Consider the following 12979-nt stretch of genomic DNA (forward strand, 5'->3'; position numbering starts at 1 on the left):
TCAGGCGCCGACAACGCCCAGCTCTCTCCCGGTCACGTGGAGGGAGGCGAGAGCCTTTTCCCTAGAGAGGCACTTCCGGGCCGGGGTGGAGCGGCCATTTTTAAATGCCCCGCAAAGCGAGAGTCGGGGGTTTAGCAGAGCTGGAGAGGTTCTCCCGCGCGCTTGTTGCATCGCGCGACGTTCTAATAAATGCAGTTCCTCAGCCAGGTGGCGAATTTACAGGAGACTTATCATAGCCATCTGGCAGACAAGAAGCTTAAATTATGAATGGCCAGCTAATTGGGGGCTGATTTGAGAGGGCTGCCTCGTGTAGCATTCTGCATAAAGCCCTACAGTTTCTCAACCTTGGCAACTTTAATTTGTGTGGACTTCAACTCCCAGAATTCCCCAGCCAGCTAAAACCAAACCCTTTGCATCAGGTTCTTAACCATGGTGGGCTTTGGCCACTCAAATAGCGATTATTCTAGTCCGGTGTTTTTCAACATCAGCAACTTTAAGAAGTGTGGACTTCAACTCCCAGAATTCCCCAGCCTGGGAGTTGAAGTCCACACATCTTAAAGTTGCCAAGATTGAGAAACACTGGACTAGAGCATTATATCGTGGGTTTTTAAAATTCACTATTTTATTATGCAGTATTTTTCCTCCATTCTTTTATCTCTCTAATTTTTCTGATAGGCATGTTGGATCTGTAACCTGTAATAAAATAATTGATGGACTGATATAATAAGTATTTCCCCTTTCCCCCCTTTTTGGGGGTTTGTGGAATGCTATAAGGCTGTGCCTGGCCCCTCTGCGCTGACAACTGGCATCAGTCTCCCTGCAAACACATCTTCAGACTATTTCCCACCTGGCTTTAATTCCAAAAGAAGAGCAAAAAGGGAAGGGGTGTAATGCAAAATAGAGCATCAACCTCTGTTTACAAAAATGCCAGTTGTTCCTTGGTTGTTGGAGAGATGAGAAATATAATCGGTCAATCAGCAGGGAGGAACGTCAGCCGGTGCTGAATTCAATGGGTGCAGCTCTTTGTGACTGAGCAAACCCACAACATACAGTATCCTCCAAATTCCCAGTGTGTCTGCCAGCCCCCAAATGGTTTCCTATCTTAGGTTTCGATGAAACACTTGGGGAAGTCATCCAGTGGCTCTGACTGCAAGGAGCATGAAGAGAAAATGATTTGGAATTCAGATTTACTCAGCAGCAGATTTTATCCAGACCAGATGGAAATATTGTGGGTGGGAAATCAGCTGCACCGGCCAAAGGAACTCACCAAATTGGGTGACAAAACACTCCCTGACTAACAAGCTGGTAGCCGATAGTTCCCTGAGAATGCCTTTAACCATTATCAATTGGCAGTTTGATTGATCACCATTAAAAAAAAAAGTGAAGCTCTATCGAAGCAAAATTAGATTTGCTTCAGTTTCTAGTCTTGCTTTGTTTACTTTGTACTACTATAATGCTTTTACCCAAGGCTGCATGTAAAAACTAAGGAAGTTCAGCTGGCCTGTAAGGTGGCTGTTTGGAAGCTCAGAAATCCATGAATCAAGCTAAGCATCTGTCAGTAAAGCTGCTCCCTGAAATCACATAGAGTTTAGGGTTCCAAAATAAGCTATAACTTAGCTTTTTTTCCCCCCCACCACTGAAAAAAAGTCTAACCAAAAAAAAAAAAAAGGAACAGAATTGTATAGGTCTCGGTATGTTGACAGGTCCTGCACTTAGCACTGTCCTCATTTACTCTATCTTGCCAGCTAACACTTCCAGATAAAATAGGTATTTTGAGCCAAGACAATACAGACTATACAGAATGAGACAGGGGTTTTCAATAGCATTTTGCTCTGTTTTCAAGTTCAGTTCAAAGTGTGGATTTGTCACTGAAAGCCCTCTCAGGGCATCCTGTGCTGCTCCATTCACTAAAGTTCCCTCTGTGATTTTTCACTCCACTTGAGGCGTGGCAGGGGATGAGCAGGGAGCTTTGCTATGGCAGGACCCCAATTACAGGATGCTTCCTTCAATGAGATTTCCCTGGTGCCTCTGCTCATATGCCATGGCACAAGGTAAAGACAATTTTCAGTAGTTTTTAGATGAAATTCAGATTATCTCTCCTAACTTTCGTATTGGTCTTGTGTAGATTTTTCAAGCTTTTAGGGAATTATTACAAGGAAAAGTTAAAACAGTAATTGATACAGCTTTCTTATATTCCCTTTGTGTTTTCCAGTGCTTGAAAGTTGACAGAGACAAGCTGTCCTGAGCATTTAAATGTCCTCAATATCCAGCAGATGGCATCAAACCAATGCATAACTTATCTTTTTCCTTTCTTGGGTTTAATTTGTTCCCAGGAGCACACTTCCTAAACTGCAGTAAATTTTTTATACAAATGAATTTTTCAAAAGACCTTTATGCAAAATGAAGTGGCATTACCAGCAACTTCCTGGCTTATTTTACTTTTTGTTGTATCACCCTCAGCACATTCAGTGGAGATGGTTTTACAAATAGAGTTTAATCAGTTCATCACTGACGACCAAGGGGGTCAAGGACTCTGACATCCATAAAAAGCAGAATGATAAGAGATGGGGAAGTCTAATCAATACAAGGATGCTCAACTGTGAAGGGCTTCTTATATCTTCAAGGATGTCTACTTTGTATTTAATTTATCTGGGACATCCTGTTGGTTCAAAGGGGGAGGTCTTTCATAATTGAAACTCGCAGCAACCACATTGGACGGGGCTTATTTTGAGCTTTGGCACATTTGGCTTGTCTCAAACTTGTTGATGACCCCTCCATTTTTTATGACTCCTTCAGCCCCCACTGTCACCAAATCCACCTTCTCCATGATGTTTCCATCTAGAACAGTGTTTCTCAACCTTGGCGACTTGGAGATGTGTGGACTTCAACTCCCAGAATTCCCCAGACAGCATGGCTGGCTGGGGAATTTTGGGAGTTGAAGTCCACACATCTTCAAGTCGCAAAGATTGAGAAACACTGATCTAGAATACAGTGACAGAAATACCAAATTTACTGAGAACTTTTACCACCTTCTGCCCTGCTCAATCCAGCTGCAATTCAGTGACATACAGTAGGTGCTAAAATGTTTCTTTGTTCCTGCAACACCTTCTAGCACTCTAAGGGCCACGTTCGAGTAAGCATGGATTAACATTTCCCCACCATTTTTTCACAAATGTGTGGCAAAAGTGTGCCAATGTTCTTCCTTGAAAGAGAGATGTGATGGAGAAAAGGCTTGCCTCTTTCAGTTACGGTTTCTTTACATTTGGAAGAGTCCACAGAAATGAAACTGATGAATTATAAGAAGAGCTCTGTGCCAAAAGAGAGAGCCATCGGGAAGTCAATGTTAGAGGGCATTTTTAAAGTCTGTTTTAGATTTACTCTCAATCCTTGAATGGTCTCACCTTCGTCCCTCTTCAGGAACTCCAGTGAATAGTAGCCACTGCAGAAGGAACATCTGGATCCTGTCTTATCTGGATGTTAAAGGCATCAACCAGCTCTGCTATGCTCATGGTAGAAAAAGAGGTCATCCAACTCCTCTCTAGCCCAGTCATGACACCACCTTTATAAAACCTTTGGGCGCAGTGCCGTGAACAATTTATTTAGCAAGTTTATAATAGGAGGGTCCGTGATTTTTGTACTTGTGTGGATGTTTTGGGAGTTGTTCAGTAGGGCTACCTGATCTGAGCTGCAAACATCCCAATAACTGCTAGATGGGAGCAAGGAGTTGTTAAATCTCTTTGCTAACATATAATCACCTGATTTTTGCAACCCAGCCCAAGTACACCTCTTGTTGAAAAATTATAAAACCTTCATACCTTTTATAAAAATCCATTACAGCTTAGATTTCAGTGCTGCTATCTCATTTTGTTGCCTGAACTACTACTTTTTATCAATTTTCTCTTCTTTTAGTCTCTGCATAAACACACATTTTTCCTACTTGAGGGCCCAAGCTCCTTCTTTAACAGTCTGACCGTTTAAGCAACTATAAAGCACCTAATATTTTCAAATGCAGACCTGAGAAACAGCAAGAGAGAGGGACCCAAAATTTTACCATAGGATATGGGAGGCCTTAGATCAGTCCTATCCTACTCTTCCATGCACTAGAATAGTGTTTCTCAACCTTGGTAACTTTAAGAGTTGTGGATGTCAACTCCCAACATGCTGGCTGGGGAATTTTCGGAGTTGATGTCCACACATCTTAAAGCAAGCTGGCTGGGGAATTCTGGGAATTGAAGTTCACACTTCTTAAAGGTGCCAAGGTTGAGAAACATTGTACTAGACTAAAAACCTATTGCCACTGCTTGTATCCTGTTGGCTGAAATATCTAAAGAGTTCAGATTGGGAGTGGCTACATTTGATATGGAGTTGGCATGTTGAATAATTTGATTGAAATTTATGTTCCCATGTGCTCAACTCAATGATGCAATCAGACTTGCTTAGTTGCCCCTCGTGGTAGAATGACCATCTCATATTTCAGAACCTTTTCCCATCTTGCACCTGCTCTGCAAAATTGACTACCCCTTGAACGTTTGGCATCTGATTGCATGAGGTTCAGAAAGAAGCTGGGAAAAAAGTGTTTCAACAGCTGTTTTGAACCTCACGAGGTTAGAAAAACCATTGCTTTACTTTCACTACCTAATAAAAATTGAAATTATGGTAGTGCTAGGGTTAGGTAACATTCGTTAAATTGACTCTTTATTTGTTTATATTATATTGTAATTTCGTTGTTTGCTTCCACCAAATAAAAATGCTACTATTAATTCTGCTAATGGCAGTCTTCACTTGGAGGGACATAGTGTTTAGCAAAGTTATCACAGAAAGTATCTCATGCAAACTAGATAAGTGTTTTTATTGGCTTAATCAAAGGTAACAAGCATATACAGTGGTACCTTGGGTCACGAACTTAATTCGTTCCGCGACTCTGGTTGCGACCCAAATTGGTCGTGACTTGAATCAAATTTTCCCATAAGGTTCAATGTAAATAATGTTAACCCATTCTGAACCATATGTATTTTTTTTTAAAACCACAAAAATATGAAACAAAGTACAGTACAGTACAGTATGAAGAGAAAGAATGCTAACCTTGCTTGAGGCGACTTCTGGCGTGGAGGATAGGAAGGCGGGTGGGGAGGCGGTTATTGTTTGGAGGGAGAGTCTCCCTCCCCACAGGAAGCCATGACCACGTGTCACAGCAGGGAAAATGGCCGTGGATCCTGTCCATCACCCGATGCGGAGTTCGTGAACAGAAGCAAAATTTTGCGAACGATGCTGGTCACGAACCAAATTGTTTGTGAACAGACGCATTCGTGAACCGAGGTACCACTGTATATTGAAGAAGCAATGGCCAGCCTCTTGTAGCAGAAGAAGCTCCAGAATCTAACTACATTCAACCAGGGTCCTTCCTCATACCTCAGTTAAAGTGTTCCTTCTTCCCATCAGTGAGCCAAAAACCTAACCATGAAAACAGCTGTTGCTGTCCCTCTTACAATTCCAACTTCTTTTCTGGCTTGCGGCCACAAGATGGTATCCTCGCTTGCCATGCAGGGAAGGCTACCCTCTCCCTACCTTCTCAGTATCACTGCTGTCATTGGTGATCATTGTGACAGATGGCCAAATCCGTGGATTTACTGTCTGTCAGAACTTGCCTCCCTTTTATGCCACTTTTCTTATTTTGGGCATCAGCTGCCCGCCTGAGAGAAGTGGCAGATGAAGGAAACAAGAGCTGGGAGACATGGTTGTGCCATGAAGTGGCAGAGAGAGAGAGAGACTAAGAGGCATATCTTTCTCTCCTGCTTCATTCCACAGCCTCCCCACCACCACCACTGGCCAGCTGTTTTTCTGGCTGATCCAGACACTCCCAGTGCCCAAAGCAGGATAGCCCTGGAGGACCGTGCCTAGAGACCAGGGTGGGAGATTGCCTGCAGCAGCCTAGATTGGCCAGTAGGAGTTGGGTAATCCTAGCACCAATGGGTTATCTGTCCATATCACTGATGGAATGGTTGATGATGTGGGTCAGATTGTACCAGCGGTAAAACTGCTATGGCTGGTTGGCTGTTTAAGAGGAACTGCAGAGGACTTCTGGTGCTTCATGGATGGGCAGCCTTAGGTTAAGAAGGTGAGATGAAACCCCATTGGGACACAGCACAAGAAAGAGGGTGCCAGCACATGTCCATGCTTGTGGCTTGAATCGAAAGGGGAACAGCCCTGTGATTGTGATGCAGGTCCCTCTGTATACCAAGGGTGGGGTGTAGTGGGGGAGGGGATTGCACCAAGGAGCAAATACCTAGCCGAAGGCTAAATAACAATTTAACCATTTGCTCGCCCCCAGCATGATCTCCTGCCATTACTGTTCCTTGTCTTTTTCTAATCCTCAAAAGCCCTATCCCAGGGGCCCCCAAACTCTTCAGCTTGACCCCTTCATAAAATTTCAGATTGTTCATCAATCCCCAAACATTTACTATACGAAAATAATTTAATAAATACGACTTTAACTCATAGTACTATGAATAATAATAATAACAACAACAACAACAACAACAACACAATGACAACAGTAATGGATAGTCCCATCAATCCTTGGAGGTCGATACTGACCACTTTGGGCAACCCCACACTACACCTTCCCCACAAGACCGTATGATTAGACTCGCCCTTGGAGGACTGTCTGCAAAATTTACTTTCATTTAAGGGCACTACTGCCATGTTCTCTCTGCCATTTAGTATAAAATTTATTGATGATGATGATGATGATGATGTATTAATTATTATAAAATTAATTAATTATTATAATTAAATTATTTATTTATTTATTTATTTAACACATTTATATAGCTGTCCATCTATCAAAGGACAAAATCCAAACTTAGTCAATTCTGAAAAACTAGGTTGAGGCCCCTAAAAAGTCTCCCTACCAACAAATTCAAACACATCCACACCTACACCATTAACATCCTGGCCCCAATGCCTGGGTGAAAAGCCAGGTCCTGATGGCCTTCCAGAAGGCTAGCAGGGTTGGCACTGTCCATATCTCATGGGGGAGGCTGTTCCACAAGACAGGTGTCATGACAGAGAAGGCGTGCTTCTTGGGTGGTATTGTCTCACCAATGGGATCCGGAACATGTAAAGGTTTCTGATTTTCCCAGCATTCAGTGATGGCCTTTGGGAGAAGCAGATACAGTGTTTAACTGAAGCCTCAGTCATAATGGAAGAGCAGGGTCATCATCACAGGCTATATCCTAGGGAAATGCAAATTTATTCTGATTTTAATCACTGCATCTTAGGATGCAGGGTTTGGCCAAATCTGTTGCATTCTTCTAGGCTATGCAGTCTGAGTTTTTCACTATCATGCAGAAAACCACTTGCAAGCATAATTTAACTTCAATGACTTTGTGACAATATATACTTCACAGAGTGAATTTATGACATAAGAGAGATACATAAATTGACAGATGAAGTTTGCCCACAAAATAATGTACGTAGGGGAAAAAACTGATGCTACAGCATCATTAACTTGATAAATGCCAGAATTGAAATCTTCAACATGCCAACTCCCCATCAAATGTAGCCGCTCCCAATCTGAACTCTTTAGATATTTCAGCCAACAGAATACAAGCAGTGGCAACAGGTTTTTAGTCTAGTACAATGTTTCTCAACCTTCTCAACCTTTTAGTCTAGTACAATGTTTCTCAACCTTTAAGAAGTGTGAACTTCAATTCCCAGAATTCCCCAGCCAGCTTGCTTTAAGATGTGTGGATGTCAACTCCGAAAATTCCCCAGCCAGCATGTTGGGAGTTGACATCCACAACTCTTAAAGTTACCAAGGTTGAGAAACACTATTCTAGTGCATGGAAGAGTAGGATAGGACTGATCTAAGGCCTCCCATATCCTATGGTAAAATTTTGGGTCCCTCTCTCTTGCTGTTTCTCAGGTCTGCATTTGAAAATATTAGGTGCTTTATAGTTGCTTAAACGGTCAGACTGTTAAAGAAGGAGCTTGGGCCCTCAAGTAGGAAAAGTGTGTGTTTATGCAGAGACTAAAAGAAGAGAAAATTGATAAAAAGAAATCTTCAACTACACTAGGAAGCCTAAATTTAGGAGGGGCTAAACTTAACTGTAAGATGTGCATCTTCAGTTCCATCTCCATTTTTACATTATATCAACTATGTGCCCTCAATCAAACATAGGATTAGATATGATCCTATGATACTATATACATGACTACACTGAGGTTATACAATTGACAATGTCTGGGATACCATTCTGGAGGTATGGGTGATTCTGCTTCTTATTATCACTGCATCCCCCTTGGTCATTAGTCCAAATCTTAAGCAGGCTTTATCACTTTGCTGAATGGCCAGATTGCCATGATTGCTGAAGATTTAGCACCCATTTTCTTTCTCCTGGGATGCAGATTGTACCAAAAATCATAATCAGGATTATTTATCTGGACTAAGGATACAATAAGAAGACATTGTTCTGTTATGTCCTCTGAGTATGCCAGCTTTCCCAGTTTCATCACAAGTGCGTGACTGTAGATGTAACTATTCCTTAAACAAGGTAGGACAAGTTCATCGAGTGTTTTGAAGGCAAGGATGAAGAGATGATGCTGTTAGGTACAGTGGAGGTGTGATTACATTCCACACCAAAAATACACACCAGCGTAGAGAGATTTAAAGAATGCAATGTCCTTATCTTGTTCTCCAAAGAAATCCGACCAGAAGTTATAAAACATATCTGGTTGTTTATTGAGAAAAATAAAACTACATAAAATACAAGTTTCATGCAAAACATATAAAAAAATCACTTCTCATTTATGTGGTATCCAAGACTTATCCAGTACACAAGTTTAACAAAGTCTCTAGCCAAAAACTCTCAGAGAAGAAGTTATTAGTTACAACTACATAACCTATAAAATGATTACATGATGTCTAAAAACCTACTAGGAGTGAGGCATACAATCACCCACAATTTATTAGAACTATGCACCTCCCCTTAGGTAACTAGCATGAAGACGCCAGTAGGTGGCAGTAAATAGCAGTATATGTGTAAACTAAAAGACCAGTGCAGGTGGCGTGACTTCTGCAGCCATAACAATTTTGTTTGAAGATAAGCAATTTGTTCTTCTTCCCATGAGAATATCCTAACAGATGCTGCATTGAGAGTGAACGGGAAGTACATTTTATGGAGGCCCATAAATGGCAAGGTGGAGGACAACTTCAGCTCACCAGAAGCCCTTTCCACACCCAAGGGTTATACTGATCTGGGATGAGGACAAGTGTCCCCATGGCACTCTTTACACCTGAGCCAACTGTGGTTCAGTTGCTGCTCAGAAGACATGCTATGAAAATAACATTATACAGTGGTACCTCGGGATATGAACTTAATCCGTTCCGTGACTCTGGGCGTATCCTGAGTTGGTTGTAACCCGACACAAATTTCCCCATAGGGTTCAATGTAAATCCGGTTAATCCGTTCCGCCCTCCAAATTTGGTTGCACCCCGAAGCAAATTTTCCCATAAGGTTCAATGTAATTACCGTTAATCCGTTCTGGCATCCGTGGACCACGCGTCAGGGGAGGGAAAACGGCCAGGCGCCGCGCAGCAGGGCGTGAAAACGGCCGGGTGCCACGCGGCGGGGCGGGAAAACGGCCGGGCGCCGCACGGCGGGGTGGGAAAACGGCCGCGGACCACGTGTCAGGGGCGGGAAAATGGCCACGGACCACGTGTCAGGGCAGAAAAATGGCCGTACCCTGAGGCAGAGTTCGCACATCAAGGTAAATTTTTGTGGCTGGAGCTGGTCGTAATCCGAAAAGTTCGTTAGTAGAGGCGTTCGTATCCCGAGGTACCACTGTACCATTTGCTCTGGAACTGTGAGGTTTCCATTGATGGGAATTCCTTAGATCTCCCCCCTCCTTGCAGGAATCAATGCATCATTCTTTTTTTGACATGTCCTGTTTAGCAGAAGAGTGGCTGTTCCACTCTATCCACACAGTGGCCATTTTGCTCTGCAGATGTGGCAAGGTAAGAACAAGGACTGCCAATTATTGCACACCTCTGCTGGTCTACTAGAAAGAGCTCTGTTTTGCTCATGGAGAGCATTACAACATAAGGGCCTTCATTGGATAGCCCCAAAAGATTTGGGGGTTAAGCTGGTGGCTGTATGGAAGTGCTTTGAGTATTGAGCAGGGTAGGAAGCAATGTCACATTACATTTTCTTTCTCACTGGGAGTTGGTTTTTTTTTTTTAAGCAATCTAAAAAGAACTTAGGGGACGCGGTGGCGCAGTGGCTTAATGACGCTGAAAAGTTGCCGGCCGGAAATGGTCAACACTTCAGCGGTTCAAGCCCAGCTCCATGCAGCAGAGTGAGCTCCTGCTTTCTCCCCAGCTCCTGCCAACCCAGCAGTTCGAAAACTCACGTGAGTAGATAAATGGGTACTCTCACCCCGGTGGAAGGAAAAATGCTGGCGGCGCCTTGCAAAAAAGGAGTCGGGAGCAGTTGCCGGTGAGCGCGAAAAACCGTGCGCGCCTGAAAAGGGCGCGAAGCAACCGAAACCCCGCCTCCTGCACTCACCAGCTGGGCTCTGCTCTAGGAAGGAGGCACTGGCAAACCACTTCCGAAACACCTTGCCTTGAAAACTGCAGGGACTTGTCCAGGCAGTTGCCACAGAATTGGTCACGATTGAGTATGGATAAAAAAAAGAAAAGAACTTGTTCCACATTATTAGGATGTTTGTCAAAGATATTGTCAAAGGACAGGATTCACAGTAACTGTTTTGTCAATCATTCAGCTTCCTGGGTGGTTGTAGGACATTACTGGTTTTTCTTGTTTAAGATTTTCTTTTCCATTTTAGCTCAGCCCTCATGAAGGATGACCCTTCCACCTTGGCAACGATGTTGATTTACCTGTAGGACAAAGCATGTGGACTTTGATCATTCAGTGCTAGTCCTGATAGAGTTCCTTTTGAAACCGATTTTAACTGCTGAAGCCTTCTGTAGTTCTGTAGGATCCCATAGAGCTAAGGAAGATCTTTGCTATTTTTTTCCCTGATATAAATAGAAGTGGGAAAACATGGTTAGAGATCTGGGCAGAATCAAAATAATGTAGCCTATTGATTTTAAAATGATTTAGAAATGTATTTGTTTTATTTTGGGTACCGAAGCAGAACACAGTGCCTACAGACAGAAAACAGGAGACCTAGAGAAATCATTTTATCTTTCCCTGGCTACCACCAAAACTTCTCTCTCCCCACCCCACTGCCATGAATACATTCCAATAGGTGCAGCCTTAGCCCAGCCTAAAAGTATGAGGCAATGTTTAAAGGAGCTTAGTTGTATATAGAGTACACAGCCATCAGCTCCATTTTCCTATATTATTGGGAAACTCGTAATCTGTTATATATTTTGTCCAATACCTCCTTCACAAGACAGGAATCTATTCATATCTCAGTCTACAGATAGCAGTGTGCAACAGATCATTCAGATCAGAAACAGCTTGCAGCTCAGGGATGACTTAAGAGGCTTTAACACCAGAAGAGATGCTTTCCCCCTTCCCCAATGAAACTTAGTGCTTAATGAAACAACACATGACTTAGTTGCCCGGAAATGCTACCCCAAATCCTGTGTAAGGTCGAGCAGCTTCATTGGATCATAAGCAAGAAAGCCACACTGTCAAATACTGAAGGCTGGAAATATTGCAAACATTGAAAACCTTAGAGTTCCATATTTAGATGCACACTTAAAATGCTCACTCGCACAAATGGGGTCATGAATCTGTCTCAGCCAGGATGCTGTGATGTTCTGGCACATCTAGTCTTGCCATTCCATGCCACATGCCATGCCACAGTCTTTCAGACTGAGCCCAACCATCTGCACCCAGTGGCGATTCTCCCTACCATAGCTAGATAAAAAGACATAGTAATGTGTTATTTTATGTTGTATCCCAAGAGATGTTGTTGTTTTCCCTTCAACAATCTAGTGTGGCTCCTCTCATAGAAGCTGTTATTTGCCTTATTCATAAGTGTGTGAGTTTGTGTTTTAAGAGGAATTTCCCAATGATTGGGTTCACACATCATGCTGTTATAATGTGATCTGTTTGGCTTTGGTTTATGGCTGGGGTTCTTAAACTGGGATCCCCTGGGGCACCACATTTTCTTAAAAACCTTGTTGGCTTGTCCCCAAGCCTGTCCTATGCTTTGCCAGCACAAGCCCCTGGCAGGCAGGTACAGTGCCACACAGGCTGAGAATCTCATTAAAAGTGTTGTATTGATTTCTTGCCCAAGTCTTACACTTGTGAAATCATTGGTTTGATTCATGGAAGTCACACTAGCTGATTTATCATCTATGGGAGTCATAGAAGCACAGCATTTGAGAAACCCTGGTTGAGGGGATAGGACTGAAATTGGGGAGATATGAAGAGAAGGTCCTTATTCAAAGGTGGCCATGACAGATAAGCCTCAGAAAAGGGCAGCTACCAGTCCTTTGCTGTGTGGGGGTGGGAGAAAGAATCCCTAGATTAAACCCCGCATTATGGCCTGTCTGCTGTCTTAACTCTTCCACTTGATTAGAAGCTGTTCTTCATCTTGTTTAGGTCACTAGGATTGCAATAAAGGAAGGTTTTCTATTCACGCGGTGTCCTAGATTTCTTGTGAGTGCACCAAATTCCATAGAGAATTAGTGCAGGAATCTGGGGCAGTCTAGGCAGTATGGGATGTGTGAACTCATTTATTGTGTTTTATAAACCACGGTACAGGCTTAGCATTGGGAATCTGGCCACAAGAGCTTGCTCAAACAAAGGATGATTAAAACAAGCCATGGCTTACTGCAATGGGTGACCCAAACCAGCAGGTATTTAAAGTGGTAGATTTTTGTAACAGGGTTACGTATTCCAATATTTTGGCTGTGTTTGCACAAAATGCTGAACCAAAAACCCCTTTGAGCATGCCCACTGCCATTTTTGTCCCCATCACATGCAGCTTTTGAACC

At 42.9% G+C, this 12979-nt stretch overlaps 1 pseudogene; it reads right to left on the bottom strand.

Moving 5' to 3' along the window:
* Nucleotides 1-2480: 2480 nt before the first annotated feature.
* Nucleotides 2481-3509, bottom strand: LOC112542215 (translation initiation factor eIF2B subunit alpha-like; annotated as a pseudogene).
* Between the last annotated feature and the right edge of the window lie 9470 nt (nt 3510-12979).

This window comes from Python bivittatus, unplaced genomic scaffold, assembly GCF_059951505.1.
Source record: "Python bivittatus isolate LINGU-HERP-01145 unplaced genomic scaffold, Pbiv_v1 ctg000960_np1212, whole genome shotgun sequence".
Taxonomy (NCBI): domain Eukaryota; kingdom Metazoa; phylum Chordata; class Lepidosauria; order Squamata; family Pythonidae; genus Python; species Python bivittatus.